Source organism: Corvus kubaryi, unplaced genomic scaffold (assembly GCF_017639235.1).
Source record: "Corvus kubaryi isolate FWS band 111438036 unplaced genomic scaffold, C.kubaryi_AGA036_p1.0 split3-73, whole genome shotgun sequence".
Classification (NCBI taxonomy): Eukaryota; Metazoa; Chordata; class Aves; order Passeriformes; family Corvidae; genus Corvus; species Corvus kubaryi.
In genome coordinates this window covers 46,455,363-46,471,714 of record NW_024582091.1, presented here as the reverse complement: position 1 = coordinate 46,471,714, position 16,352 = coordinate 46,455,363, and the positions used below count along the sequence as shown (strand labels likewise).

General features: G+C 37.1%; 1 protein-coding gene across 1 annotated transcript in view; it reads right to left on the bottom strand.

Annotated features, from left to right (window-relative positions):
• SASH1 (SAM and SH3 domain containing 1) overlaps positions 1-16,352 on the bottom strand; it is a 535,527-nt gene that overhangs the window by 400,947 nt on the left and 118,228 nt on the right. The gene's annotated exons all lie outside the window — the stretch shown is intronic.

Below are 16,352 nucleotides of genomic sequence, written 5' to 3'. Positions count from 1 at the left end.
TTGGCATGATTCTAAATGTTAACATCATGCACTGTTTTCCCAAGGTATCACAATTAATACTCCTTAATAATAATTGATAAATTAATTAATAATATAATAAATTACATATTATTTTAAAATATAAATTATGTAATGATATAATCCTATAATATATAAAATTTAGTTATTTTGTTTCATGTATTATATAGAATATAATTTATTAATAATAATAGATTATTAAGTACAACCTATCTTCTAGAACTATATCGCTTCCCACTAAAATAAAAAGTGAAGTACTCTAATACTTCTAGAAAGTATACAAAATTTTTAATGTATCAAGAGTCCAACATCTGTAGGAACAGGTAGATTCCCAAAAGCACGTTGCTGCAGTAGTTACTGACATCCCACAGGTTACAATGAGCCTACATTTGACTTTGTCTCATTATGAATAATCCTTGACTGAGACCATTTCATAGAATCTTAGAATATCTCAAGTTGGAAGGCACCCATAAGAATCATCAAGACAAATCCCTGCTCCTTGCTAAACTACCTAGAACTAATCCGTATAACTAGAAGTGTTATCATCACTGGATGATGCCCCCAGACATATGGTTTATTTCTATTGCCCTAATTAAACAAACGAACTTTCAGAAGCAGAACCACATTAACAGTTTCCTAAATTTAGTAGCATTTTTAAAAATTACTTGTGTAAACAATAATTCAGTCATTTGGTAGGATATAAATTTCTAGACTTTTATGACTGTGAGAAATAATTCCAATTCCTGCTTTTCTCCGTTCTGGTTCCTAAATTAAAATGTGCCTTCAATAAACATGAAAGTATGTACAATACCTAACAGTTTGAAAGCAAAGTCCAGACATGAATTTGAAAGGGAGCCATCTTCATAGAAGGACCATCCCAATTGCATCGCACAGAAATAATTCAAGCAAATTTACACTGAAGCCAAGGACTCCAAAGTAATGCCCCTGCCCTTCAGAAGCAAGCATGGGCAAACATGCTAACAAATCTTGCAGTTCTGCCTTTGCCTAATGAATGAACAAAAGCTCTTTAAAGCGTTTCATTTCTGTGACACAATCTCACAGAAATATTTCTTCTGAGAAATTTCGTGTTTCTTGAGAGTCTAGTCTAGGCTAGTCAAATGCTAACCTAAAGCTCTAAGAAGGCAACTGCTGGTGCTTCTGCAGAGATTCAGTCTCTTAAGAGACTGAGCAGCCAAAATAGAGAAGAACTTCAACAGCAAATTGCCTGTGCTACTAATAGAGACAAGGTATCATCTCCTAATTAACACACCAACAATTGAATATTGATTAAAGTTTGTCACTTTCAAAATAATTGAATCCATCTTGCCTCTGACAGCCAAGAGTGTTAAAGATTTGTAATACAGGATCTTCAGTTCAGGAATGCTTTGTCAGCTTTGCTACTGTGTTCTGTACACTGAAAGACGCACTCAAAGTATTTCCTCCTTTTTGATAATTTTCCCTATTTTTTGGTTCCCAAAGAGAAAAAAACCTGGGATATCCTGAGTGCATAAAATTAATGCATACCTTGTTCCCACATATAAAAGTAGATCCAAGTGCAAAGGAATTAAGAGAATTAAAACCTAGAATTAATACTGCTAAATGTTACATCATTTACTGGAAATTGGGACAAATTATAAGGGTTGCACAGCAACCCTATAAAAGCTCAGTAAGATGAAACAGAAGAGATTTTTTTCTTCTGGATTATTTTTCCGACCCCTCCCCCCCCCGCCCCAGACCAGTTATATTTTCTTGGAGGTTGAATTTTCAAAGAGATGGCTAAAGTACAAATTGAGCATCTACCAAAAGCTTTTAGGTGATTCCATGGAACAATCAAATCCTGAGAAATAGCCTTACTTGAGATAAACTGGAAAAAGAATCTCTGGGAAGGTATCTGCCTGGTTAACAGTAGTAACAAGTTAAGGGTATAATCCTGCCCCTTGCCTGGAAAAAAAAAATGCCTCTGACCTTAAAATGTTTTCTTATTGGGAGTGAGAGGAATATAAGGAGATGAGACCAAAATCCAAGCCCTAAGAGGAGAACTGAAATTAAATTGAATACTGTTCAGAAATACCCCCTTGGAGTGCTTTTAGTTCTTTTTTAGTTCCCTCAGTTTCACATGCATGCCTCACAAAATTTAAGACTGATTATAAAACAGTTGGTTTAAAAATAATAAGTAATCATTCCAGTTTCCATCTAATTTCCACTATTTCATGTTTACACGAGAGGTTACTCTATAAGTTAAAAATTCACATGCAAGAAAATATATATGCCATATATATACACACAAGTGACTTTACAAGATAATTTCTTTAAGTATGGATATTAATTTAATATTAATTGAAATTTATAAAAAAACCTTTTTTCCACAACAGGGATTCAAAAAGTGCACTTATTGAAAAACCCAGTCATCCTGATTCCACGATCTTGTACTTAACAAAACAATTTTGTGGTGTTTGTTTTCCAGATGTTACAGTAACCAGAAAACTGCAACTGCCTGTTCACACAAGTGACTCCTCAGTTCTATGTTCTCCACCCTGAAAGAAGTGCAAGAGCTTAACAAAATCTTAAACACGAGAAGCAATTTCTGTGGTTAAAAGGCAATTTAGGTATAACAAAAAGAGGTATTGCTGGTTAAATAAATAAAGAAATTTATTTTACCTTTTTTAACTAATGGGGCAGGTCCATAGGTATTCCTTTGCTATTCTACATTTCTTACAACATGGAAGCGGAGGGCCCTCTGCAACTTACGCAGCAGCTGGAGGTAAATGGTGACACATATCCACCAAATACCCCTTTTTCCTCTCACAGAAGGCGTCTTCTGTGCTTGGATTTTGAGGGAGAATATTCTGGATGGAAAAGTCAATTTCTCATTAAAAGTCACTGAAGCTTATCTTTAAATTGGTGCCAAAAATGGTTCTTGCATTGCGACCTTTTGTGTCCAGATTCATCGTGTAGGGAATTTTTTACAGCAAATTCCACACCTCCTGCAAAGCATGGTTTAAAATGGAAGCTCCAACACAACATTAGCAATGGCCATGCTATGATAAGAGAGAAGAGAATACAGTAATTGTTATAGTTTGCTAAGCTCCACCTGGAGGACCTGGTGGATAAATGGATTACTTGCTGACTTTTCACCTCTGGGATTCCAGCCCTGACTGGAGTGACTGAAAATCATTCTGATCAGTCAAGTGAAAAAAGACCAAAGTGAAATTAGACTGGTGGTTTCAGATCAGTTCCCTCAGTGCTGTACTTCCAAATCACAAAACCACAGCATGTTGAATGCTGCTAGCAGGGGAGAAACTGAGAGGCTTTGAGGCTTAATGAGCATGAATCCAGCTGCCTATCCAGCTCACAAACACCTTAACATAGACTATAACCACCCCATACAAACAGGCACAAAGTAGAATAAATGACTGTGGATTACCATACAAATTAAGCAGGAGGAATCCCTTGTGAATGTGTACTGAAATGTCTGCATTGCAATCACAATAATAAAATTGTTAATCATATTAGATTAATTCTTACAGCCAGATGATACTTTGGTAAATGTTTAAACCAAGTCTCTAACAGTATTTGAGTATTTCTATATTAAAAAGAAAAAGCCTTTCTCTTTTCATCGCACTCACAAAAACTACAGTCCTAGCATATCCCATGACCCATGTGTACAAGAATTATTTCAACTTAAAAATGGGAGAACTGGGGAACAAAGAGGTTGGAATGTTTTATCCATAGATTTTTAAGGCCAAAAATAGGACAATGTGATCATCTGATTCAATATTAGACTTCCACCATCTCTGTACAAAGCTGGATAGTGAGAATCAATCAAGAGAACTGCTGTTACCATGCAGGAATTCAAGATCTCAAACCCCAAGCTCAATTTCCTGTTAATTGATGGAACTAGGCATAAAAAATTTGCCTTGAAGCCAGTGTTTTACTACAGATGAAAGAGTCTTGTCCTGTGGTGTTGTCTTTAGCTGTAGCTCAGCCAGCAAAGACACGAAATCCCACTTCCTACAGTGAGTGAGACAACTTACACGGGAAAGAGAGCTGGCATACGTTACACGTGTACGGAAAATACTCCATTAGGACTGCTTGGAACTGGTCAGATGAAAGACCTCTGCCATAGTTTCAATAATTCAGGGTTAGGGGTTTTATCTTTGGTAATATTTTTTTCCCCTTTTCTAAAATCATATAAGATTGCTTCCTAGCTCAACCGGGGGCTTGTCACCACGGGCAGAGGGGACGCAGCGTTGGCCTCCACAGCGTCCTCGCTGGACGGCTCACTGGAATCAGCGTGGGATGGGTGCGTGCGCTGGCTCCTCCTCAGAGGAAGCACGTCGGGCAGCCGATGGAATGGCTCGCGTTTGCCCGGAGGCAAAGAAGGCGGGAGGGGCTTCTGGTGTGAGTTCCAACAGGTTTACTAGCAGGAGGGATCAGGGACCAGCAAAAGCCCCAAGGAGACGCGGGCTCGCCCCTTTATGGGGGAGTGGAGTAAGGCAGGGAAAGGGAAAACAACCAATGGGGTACAAGCAGAGGGGAGGATACAATTTTTCAGAACAAATGGAGAAAACAGGGAGGCAGGAATCATAACACGGAACCAATTAATAACTAAAAAAGGGAGAACTTTCTGGAACAGGGGGAGGTAATTTAGGATTGGGAGCCACCCAGGGGGAGGTAACCTAGATCTCACTGATCTCTTCTGGTGACTGACATTTGATGGTTTCAGCCCGAGAGCAGGCTGACCCACCCCAACAGCTTCCCCATGGCAGAACTGCTACATGAACACAAGTGACAGCGTAGGTGTAGGAGAAACTGTGATTTTGTACGCTGGAGCTGAGATGTCTCAAGAAAAAGTCTCATCAAGAATGTTGCCTATAAAAATGAACATTTTTATTCATGAGATTATTATTTGGATACATCTAGCACATTGTCATGATTTTCATTAAATGTAAAATCAATTGAGGTAAAAAAAGAGCTTGTGAATTTCTCTAGGGGATCAGGCATCATTCCTCACTCAAAAGTGATGGTTTTGCACCACAGAGCATTCTCAATTCTCACATCAGAGCAACAAACAGGAGTTCTTACAAAGCAGCCACAGCAGCCCAGCTCCAGTTTACAGAAGTCTGACATTATTCTTCTCCCCAACCATCTTACATGCTCTGTTTAACGAGATTAGGGAATATTAGCAAATATTCAACATTTGACTACTGTGAAAATGTGTAAGAAAAAATTAGAAGTAGATTGAAACATCCTGTGTATGTGGAGGATTTTCAAATATGGTTCACTGCAGAAGGCTTGATTAGCTATATATGATTGCAATCACTAATTATCTTCTTTAGGGTCATATGTGTGCTCAGATGCCCAGGAAATTTCACCTACAAAGAAAATAGGCTCTGTATGCTCCACAACTCTTTCACTAACCTAATACTGAAAAGCCTTCTTAAACACTGTATTTGACCATAGCTCATACAAGCAGTTTCCTGTTTGGAATTATTTGTCTTTAATAATAATTGCTTTATAGGATTTTTCTTCATTTATTTTAAAATTGTTTACAGTATAAAACTGCTTTTAGAACTTTTGTGAGACTTGCATTTAATGAAAGAGTATGCCAAAAGACCTTCCAGAAATCTGACAGCAATTCAAACCCCTGATAGCTATTTAGTTATTGGCACAAAAATACACAGCTCCAAATTAATTTATTTCATGTACTGCACATATCTTATACTGCAAGGTCTCTCTATTTCTACTCTTCAGCTCACTGGCTTTAAAACCATTGAAAGGAGACTGTATCCATATACTGGACTTTATTTTTTTGGCTCAGTCTCTGACAACTGAGACCTGGATTACTTACTGTAGTCTATTGAGTCAGGCTTCTACTGAAAACCATTTTTCTCTGGCAAGTCATATGCATTATAATAAAAAACTTTCTCAGTGAGAACCTTGGTAAAAACTCGCCTGAAATTAATTGGTCTCCATACAGACACCAATATAAGACAAAGGAGCTGATATACTCTATCATAAAAGAAAGATCAGAATTGCTAATGGCATTTACTGCTATGCAAAAATAAGGGGTTAGATGCAAGTTAATTGCATCTGATGTTTCATCTATTTCATCACAGAAACTCACGTGCTCTGCCTTAGAAGAGCACCACTATAGAAAATGATGTTATCTTTCTTTTGATGCATCACCAGAAATTGAAAATGGCTTTTGAAAGAGTCTATTGGGGAACCAACAGTTTTCACAATTTTTTTCATCCTTTATTTCCCCAAAATGGATTTTATTATTGATTTTGGAGCTATCATACATTTTAGTTCACAGTAGCCTAGCACACTGAAACATTGCTGGGCACTTCTGTCTCTTTTGCTCTCTGCTATCTAGATTCGGGGTTTTACAGTCATTCATCTCCCAGTGTGAAAGCCTGCATCATTTTCCATCTGTGCAACCTATTAATAATTTTTAGCTATACTTTCATATCAACTCTTTTTCTTACCAGTCAATCTTAATTAAAAATAAAAATCTAAAAATCGACTTATGATTGTTTTAAGTAAGCCTTTAATGTTTTGTTTCATGTAAAGAGAAGCATATCCAGTTGATTCCTATTTTCCCATTTTACACATGCAGCAGTATCCAAAATTACTGCTGGTCCAACAAAATACAGCTAATAGAAAAAAATGTTCTTAAAACATTTTTCCGCTTGATACATTTTCTCTTAAGAGTGGCTAACATTAAGTCTAGCTTCATTTAAGAGCTAGTCATGAGACAGGTACATTTTTCTTATTTAAATGCACCCTTGTTTTAAGAATCTGTGTCTATTTGTACAGAAAATGTAGTTCTTGGAGCATGAACAACCTGACCTGAGAGCTGCCTGTGAATCTGATGGAAGGATTTACCTTAGAATGGACTAATACTACTGCAGGGCATTTCTAAAATGCTGAGACCAAGTTGCACATTCTTCTCTCTGCCTGGATATGAGATTGCAACCTGATACCACATCCAGGTTTGTGTTTCTAGAAGTTGGACACTGCATTCACTCGCACTTCTGGGATAATTGTTAAGACATTCTGAATTATTCTCTTCCTCTTCTGTAGAAAAGCCATTGAGGGAAGAGAATTCATCCTTGGCACCCTAGGTGTGTCTGGACACGTAACAAACCCAAATAAGGTTTGTTACCTTATAAGGTTCAAATAAAGACTATACTCAGAAAAGGTCTAGGAGAAAGCGTCTGTATTAAGAGTGAATCCCAGCTATGATGTCATGGAAGTGTCCTGATCACAAGTACCAAGATGTAGCAGAGAAAAAAATATTTACAATTATTTAACCAAAAGAATAGGGCGGTATGATCTTGATTCTCATGTATTTGGCAATCTCAAATTCTAATATGTGTTAATGACATATTTCCCATGGTCTAAGTATTAACACCTTTATTTTATACAAACGTGCATGGTTAAGGATAGTTTTTTATTCATTCTTTAATACCTGCAGCTATGGTTTGAGGAGAAATCAACATATCTAACACCAAGGTACAGTAGTCAAAAGCAGGAGGCGAGGCAGGAAAGCTCAAGGCATCATTCAGAGCAACATGCATTCTCACCAACCAACCTCAGCAAGAGAGTCCTTAGCAAGCAGGGAGAGAGGGAAAATGCTTAAATCCCTTTGTGAAAAACCAGTAACATTTTTCCTGAGGGAGCCCTGTAGTTTATTCAGCAATTCTTAGCTGTTGTTATAGTAATCTTAGCTTTTGTCCAGTTTCTTTGCACAGTGGGGACTGTGTGCAAGCAATGGTTAGAAGCTTCCACTCCCTGAATCTCTCATTACTGTGATGAGGTTCTTCAAGTGGAGGCATACAAGTTAGCCCCCATTATGCACCAGTGTCACTCCCACTGGGTTTGTGAGAGGCATAATTCTTGTCTCTCACAAAAAAACCCCAATAAAACACATTTAATATGCCAAGAGGAGACCATCTCCCTACCAGCTATCTTTACTAGAAGGGCCCTTGAACACCCTTGAGTTCATTTATGCAGCTGATATTGGCAAGGCTTGTTTTTTCCTCTTACTGGTGATTGTTGCTATTTTAGGGCAAATGCTGTTCGAAACAAAAGCACCTGTAATCACTGACACTTCATAAAGTGTCCTCAGGCACAAAAGCAGCCAAACAATGGATGCCTCCTCATACATTTGCATATATTTGGCTTCTTTATTCAGAGGAAGCTATTAGACATACAGAATGGTTGAGAATGCTGATATATAAAGACAATTGCATGATATATTTAAATTAGCCTTTCCCCACACCCCAGCAATACTGCCTGGAATGGTATCTTTAATAAAGCACAAAGAGAAATATCCACACAACTACACTGTCATGAACTGAGATTATAGCAGCATATCCTACAAAAAACAACTCAGGCTGGTAGATATCCAGACATGGTCCCTAATGAATTAGCATTTCCACCACTGGTAACATTGCACGTACAACCCCAGACCCCAGGTGATACCCTGAAAACTCTTCAGTTTCTCTCAGTAAATTAACTGTTTTTCTTTTAAAGTTATAGCAATGTTTTGGGGTTTTTTGCTTTCCTGAGGAACAATACATTTGTACTCTTAGTGACCTTCTGCCTCTGGAATTTGTCCAATTAGCATCAGATCACTGTACAGGAAAGGAAACCGTAACTGGTCAAAAGTTTTCTAAAAGCAATTGTTCCTAAATTCTCCTCTTCCCCAAATAATACCTTGAACACCTGGCAGAAGGTAGCAACACACAAAATAAGACCATCAAATTAATTGTAGGGTTGAATACTATCTTATTACTTTAAATTGGGAAAAAGTTTTATTTAGTAAACTTTGGCTAACCTAGCATTATAATTTTAATACCAAGATGAAGCTCAGAAATCACAATCACCAGAAATACTGTAAAATTAAATAAAACAGTGAAGGGAAAAACAGAGCATTAAATATTCTTATATATCAAGGCTTCCTTAAAAGATATTAATTAGTATCTTTTATATAATATTAATATGTAAATTACTAATCAATCTAAAAAAATAAACCAGAAAATTGTAGCAAACTTATAGCTCTCGTAGAGCCTATAAAAAATTGCCATTTTGTGGCTGTAATTAATTCTCCCAAACCAAATATATTCAAGAACAGTTACATTCATTTTGCCCTCCTGCCACTACCACCCTTTATCTGAAACAATTATTTTACTTTCTTCTCTGGTGCTTGCTCCCAAAGCGGTAATCACACTCCTCAGCATTAATTGTATTGCATTTAACAAGCCAAACTCTCTTTGTACCCAGCACATGGTAGGCTTTCCATTTTTTAATTAACCTAGCTCTACCTGTCCCTGTTCAAATTCTTTTTCCAGGAACAAGGCTAACAAAACTGTCAGGTGAGGTTCTTTCACCATGCTGTACATCATGAATCATCGCCTGTCTCTACCCAAATGCACTGCTTCCCAGGGGCTAATACCACAGCCTTTTTTATGGACTCAGCATGCAGATACCTCTGATACATGGGGTTCTAGTAGATTAGGTTTTTTCTTACTTGTTAATTTTTCGTTGAGTCAACTCAGTGCAGAAACTGGTATCCTATATGGCTAAAAACCCCCAAATCCCAGGCCTTCTCTATCCCTAAACCCATGTACACAGCACACAGCTTTAGAGTCTAAGGCTAATATTGTAATCTCCTTGGTCCTAGGACACGATGATGGTAACAATGACAACCATTACTATCATTTTTGCTATTAGTATTATTACTCTTACTGTGTGGGGTTTTTTCAGTGCAACAGACCCACACCAAAAAAAAGAACCCCATGTTGTAGCCCACCACTGTAGCACTTTTATGCCACAAAATTGAGGTTATCTGTAATGTGCAGCACCAGGGTGCAACATGAAAGCATATGGGACTGTTTGAAAGTGCAAAGCCTGTGAGACTTGAGTGCTACCAGCACTGTCCAAACTGGCTGCCAGGAATAGTATTCGGAACTGTTTCCTAAGCCATACCTGACTGTTGTCTTGAAGAGGGCATAAAAGCTCATCAGGAAGCATGCTAGGAACTAGAGACCATGCTAAAAATCAAGCAGTACAGTCTACACAAGTATTTAGCAGTCTACATGTAATCTAAAGGAATGATCCTGCTCTTTCTAAAACTGAGTTTCATTACATTTCTGTTATAATGTTCATCTGATTTTCCCCATCCTACTCTCTCAAACCTTTTCCTTTGTTGACAGTCCTTCCTAAATGTGTGTGTGTCAACTGCAACAGCAGAGCACTATAATTTATTAGAATTTAATGAAAAATACTACTCACTCTATTAACTTCTTAATATTTAGGAAATCGCACTTCTTTTTCGCCCTCAAACCTATATTTTTTCAATACAATCCACTGTCACATCCCATTAGCCAGCTCCCAGTCCATACACTAAGCTTTATCTTCCCTGGTTTAGTCAGTAGTTTTGTCATTCCTCTCTAAAAATAATTTGTTATGCTTCAATATTATTCCTGTCATTACAGATTTCTTCAAAATTATCAATTCCAAACTGACAAACTTATAAGCAGGTGTCCTCTGAAATCTGGGGTATAAACTTTGTAGTTCTCCAGAACTGAACACACAAAGCTCTGGAAATTCAGACACAGTTACTTCCCATTCTCGTACAATCCATAACTCTTTATGCTTATCATCAGTGCAGCCTTACAGAGTAGAAAATCCAATTCTTCATTGCTCCTTTATTCACACAGTTGAAAAACTTAATGCTAAAGTTTTATAAGGATTTAAATTAGTGTAAAGTGTAAGTCAGTCTTTTACAGTACTACAACTTTTATTACACTCTTATGGCTGTCTCTTTCGTGCTGTCTTAATACTCTTAGCTATTTAAACACATACATGTGTTCAGAACCTCACAACAATGGTAATGTAGGCTGACAGCAGTAAACAAATGAAACTTTTTGAGCTTTTCTCATCCTGACCCTAGTGATGAGCTTCTGATGAGTCAAAATTGTACTGTTAAGTCCATCACTTGGATGATTACAGATTATTTTTTTCTAAAATAAACATGCTACTTCAGAACTAACTTCTCAGCTATTCTCCCAAGTTACTTCCAAGAGCTCCTGAATTTGACATATCTCTAAGACAAGTAATTGAAGAAATGGAAGGTGAAATACAGCCTCTGTTGGGGGAGAGAGCAGATAAGGTCATATACTGATAAGGGATTTTACTCTTTTGAATTTGCAAGCTTGCCAAGGGATCATTGGCTGAAATGAAGGGCTGAGCTCCCGATTCATTCGAGGATGTACTCCACTTTCTGGCAGTTCAGGCAGACTACTTTTTTTAATTATTTGTTTTGTGGAAAGAAACAAACATATTTGCTCCCTTTTCCCTATGAAAAGAATAGGTTTAACTGTGGCACGTCTCCAAGAAGCACTCCTTTCCTCCAGCAAATCTCAAACTGGGACACCCGATTCAGTGAAACTTTACTATCCTAAACTTTTTTGTGCCAGACACATTTGGAAACTATTCAAAGGTGAATTTAAAGATTTGTGTGCCTCTAGTTACATGGTAGTGCTTTGGGTTGTTTTGTTTTTTTCCCTTACAGGACAGGATTTGCTTTTTCTTCATTCATTGAGATAATAAAATACCTTTAAGAATATATTTTCTCTTTTTCACCTCTTGTTCTGTCAGAAGACACAGTGTAACAAAAAGCATATTCCAATTAGTATTCCACAAAAAATCCAAACCTCTGAGCTTATTCTCCTCTCAAAAACTGAAAGAAAATGACAGTAGCTAGAGACTTTTTATGATAAAAAAATCTTTATCTCAGTGCAGTCTAAGAGGCAGTTTATTTATTTATCCACTCTTCCATTCATTCTAGCATCCCCTTTGACTATAATAATTACATCTGCAAGACTAACAAAAAAGATTACTTTTTAATGTTGTTTTTGGTCCTTTTCTTTTGCCAGAACTTCTTGACCAAGCTTCCTCTGTCTCTCTGGAATTAAATGAAATCCATACACTGAAAACATAAGTTGAAGACTCCTCCAACATTAGCAACCTTACGACTCGCACTGAGAGAGCAATGCTTGGAAGAGGAAAAAACCCCAAACAGCCACTTTTCAGAAGCACGGCACAACTCCTGACATACCACTACTGTGTACAAGCACAGAAGAATTGGTTTTGGAGCCAAACCTACCAAGTAATCAGATGGATGTTCCTCTCTCCCAAGGACAGCTAATTGTAGAATTCTTGTGAAGAAGTAGAAAAAAAGATATTCCCACAATTTACATTTAGAAAAGTAAAACCACAGGCTATTTATGGTCCATCTGAAAATACCCATGTACACAGAAACATGCACTGCACCTTGCCAGATTTCATTTCTGACATCAGATGCAAAGCAATATGTGTGAGCATGCAGTATGCACAGGGGGAATGCTTTAGGAGAAAAAAAAAAAACCCAGCAAATCCTTCAATATGCTCCATCTCAGCAATGCAGGCCAATAGCACAATGATTTCTGAGAAGTAGCACTACATTCTCTCCAAAAAGTAACTAATCATTTTATACCAGAAAGCTCTGGCCAGACTGAAATCCCTCATTCTCAGGATGGATTCAATCATAAACAAACTCCTAAAGGGAAGTCATACAAGAGTGAGTTTCCGCAGGGAAAATAGAGATTTCTTTCCTACTTCAGAAAAACAGCTATTTATGTCTTCTCTGTATATCATAAAACTAAATTCCATTAAATAAAAGCCATATTATTCTACAGAATATGAGACAAGCTCCTATCAGGTGTATAAACACCTATTCTTTCGAAGTACTGTTTCCTAAGTAGTGAAAATTCACTCTGCTTTTACTAGAATTGGTGGCAATGCTGGTGATAATCTCAGAAGCTTCATCATCTGCATCTGTTTTTAAAGAATGTTAACAACTCCCCTATTATGGGGTAACTTCAACAAGCAAAGTATTTTTAAAAAGCAAACTGGTTTTGCTGTGGGTTTTTAATTATTTTTTCCTGAAGATATGACTAGAGAAAATTCTAGAAAAGCTAGAGAGCCTTTGTATATAGGCTGCATGTTAATGAATTATTTGCACAGGTAACTGGTCATTACCACTTATAATTCTTCCTCTGCAGGTCTTTGCATTTTACCTACACTTCCCAAGCTACTGAGGATGGATACAGGTTCACTTCCCCAGTAGGAAATCACATCTCATTTTCTTTCAGTGGGTTTTATCACAAATTATTTTTGCCCGAATGCGCTTCTCTAAAATCTCACTAAAGCTTTTCCCAGGCAAAATTATTTTACCATTTATAGTTTCTCTTCTTTTAATTAATAACCTAGGATATAATTGCAATATGACATTTCAGAGAGTGCAATTACAGTTTAATAAACCATGCGGGGCATTTAAAGGCAAAGTGCCCTAGGTTTTTGAGTATTCTGCTTTATTTGCATACTCTTTGACATGCTTTGTGGTTTAGTCTGATGTGGCTTTTCTAATTAGAAATAAACAGAAGTTAATCATTCAGGAGGCAAAGGGAAAGGCACAGTCAGAAAAAAACCCAACCTATTATGCAGTTATACATTAATTCCATGCAATAATTTAGATGCAGTTTGTACTTTTTTTTTCCAAATGGACTCATGAAATAGAGCGATGCTGAGAAGGGGGGAAAAAGCCCCAAGAAATAATACAGGAACTTTAAGGCAGAAAAAATGTTCTGTTAATGTTTCTTTAGGAGTCTATATATCACCTCTGGCCACATTAGGTTTTCTGAGCAGTACCTTGCAGGGTTCTACCATAGGGAGCTATAAACACAGTTAGCTAACCAGATGATTCAGAAAGGAAGAATTTGATAAAGCTATCACCCAAGTTGTAAATGGACTCTGCATGATTCATTTGTCACTTAAGAAAATCTATGGTATCATTCCATTACTCATTCTCTAATATTTTGGGACTATCTCCAGTGGGGATAATTACTTGGGGAAAAAGTACAATCAAATTATCTGGGAACAAGGTCAGATGTCCATACAATTGAAAGACTTTATTAAGTAAAGCAACTGTTCAGCTACTGTCTTGCAGGAAGCTCAAAGAAGATAAGGAAGCTGTGAGCATGGGAAGTTGCTGACAGACTCCATAGTACTGAGCAAAAACCAAAAAAATAATAATCATACTACTGAATAAATACTGGTTTAAATTATGTCATTTAGCCTCCACCTCCAAACTACTATTTTCCAAAGTAAGTCACAACCAGAATTGTCAAGATCCTTGAGTGCTCTCTGCTACAGAAAGGCATCTCAGGACTTTCTCAAAATGACTAACTTTGATAATAATTTTCCTTGAAAATATGATCTTTTCCTACTTCAGACTACTTAAGTCAACTATTTTTACAATAAATATTTATTGTGTTGAAACATACTCTGAATTATAGGAAAATTAAGAAATTGGACCAACTCCCTAAGGAAAAATCACTAGGAATTTTTTCAAAGAGAGAAAAAAAAAGTTCTTTTTATTCTTGTACTAATGACAGGATAGGAAATGATGTATTTTTTGCAGTTCTCTAAATCCCTATATAAAATCTTACCTTAAAATACTGATTTTCCACTTTTATCCCAAAAAGTTACTAGTTATTCTAACTAAATGTGTGCAAATTAGCAAGCTAAGGGTTTTGAGAAGCATGTGGTGTGTCTTCATTCTTGCTGTGTGGATATTCCAGGTGCCTTAATTATTTTTTGACTAGTTCATTCTGTTTCTTTTTTTGGGTGTTTAATATTGTGTCACGTAAGTGTTTGCTAGAACAGGCCATCAAGAAATAACCATAGTTCACTCAGACCCTCAACATTCTCACCACTAATTTAGTGATCTTGAAACCGAGAACTAGGAGGTACGGTTAGATATGTTTGGCACTACACATTATTATTCAACCTTTAGAACCCTCACAGTAATATCCCACTCTGGAAAGAGCTTTCTTTCACTTCCCCTCCTCTGCCAACCCCCCCCCCCCCCCCCAATCCTTTTTATTTGTTGCTCTCATTTAATGAACTTTTCAAATCGAATGACTTTAAATCCACGGTTGCTGGGAGGACCATAGAAAAGCCCGTGAGCACCAGGTGCTTACCTTATGCTTGTACTGAGAGATTTTCTTTTGCTAAATTCCCATTAAACTTTTAATGAAGTATTTTGGTTCAGAAGGTGGTCAAAAGTAGTTGGTACTTTCATAATGAACAAACACACACACACTGCCCCCCCCCCCCCCCCCCCTCAGTTCTAGTAAATGGAAACTATTTGCTATATGTGCTCATGTCCCCAGCACCTGTGGGAGCTGCTACCAAAGCAGATGGCCAAGAGGAGGATGAAAAGAAGATGGATGAAGGAAAGAAGGAACCAGACGGACAATCCAAGATGGTATTCGTCTAATTCTTAACGGTTCTATTTTCCTGTTTCCTCCCTTCTGTCTCTGTCTGTTCCAGACTGAAAATCAGTTGCCCCTTTTCGAGACATTTTACAATTTCACAAGCAAACTAAATGAACACATTAATTCTGCTTTTACGGGGCTCAAAATGGTAAGCAAAATAAGTGTTTGTTTATAATAGTGAAAACGCTAAACAAAACATGTTTATGCCTGAAAAAAAAATGGCTTACTGATGATATGACTCTCCCTTCATACAGGCAAAAAATTTTTTCTCACCAGTCCAAAAAGATTTGGAATTTATCTTCCTCAGTTCCTGACTACCTCTGCATTTTATCTCTGTTTCTCAACCTCCTTACTCGACTCCTGAAACCTGTTCTAATACACATGTAAACCATTACTAAAAAGCATATAATTAGACTTAAATCAATAGGTGGATATCTGGGTTGTGCAGTGGCAAAAGTCAGGCAATTCCACAGAAACAGCCCCTGGGGGATATCCTCTGCTGCTCTACAATGTTTTAGATTTTACTTTCTGCATTTTGACTGATTAATACAAAATGTACCTTGGCATTTTTGCTGCTGATAATGAAAAAGGTTTGCAACATTCAGCAAGATAGACTTCCATTAGCCCAATATTTCTAATACAAACACTACCTTAAATTTTCTGGATTACCGCAGCAGATTTTTATTATTTCACACACAAACACATACACACACACTGTTGGTAAAAGCAGTAGCTGTTCAATGTTTTTTAATGAGAATTAAAAATCTGTTTATTTGATTTAATCAGCTCATTGAGCATTCTCTTTGTTCCTCTAATCCCTTGAATGGGGATGTCAAGGCATGTGATAGCACACAGCCATGACAATAATCTCAGGAGGTTATCCATCGCTGCCATTTATATTAAGTAATGCATTTTAGTTCTAACGAGACAGCTATACTC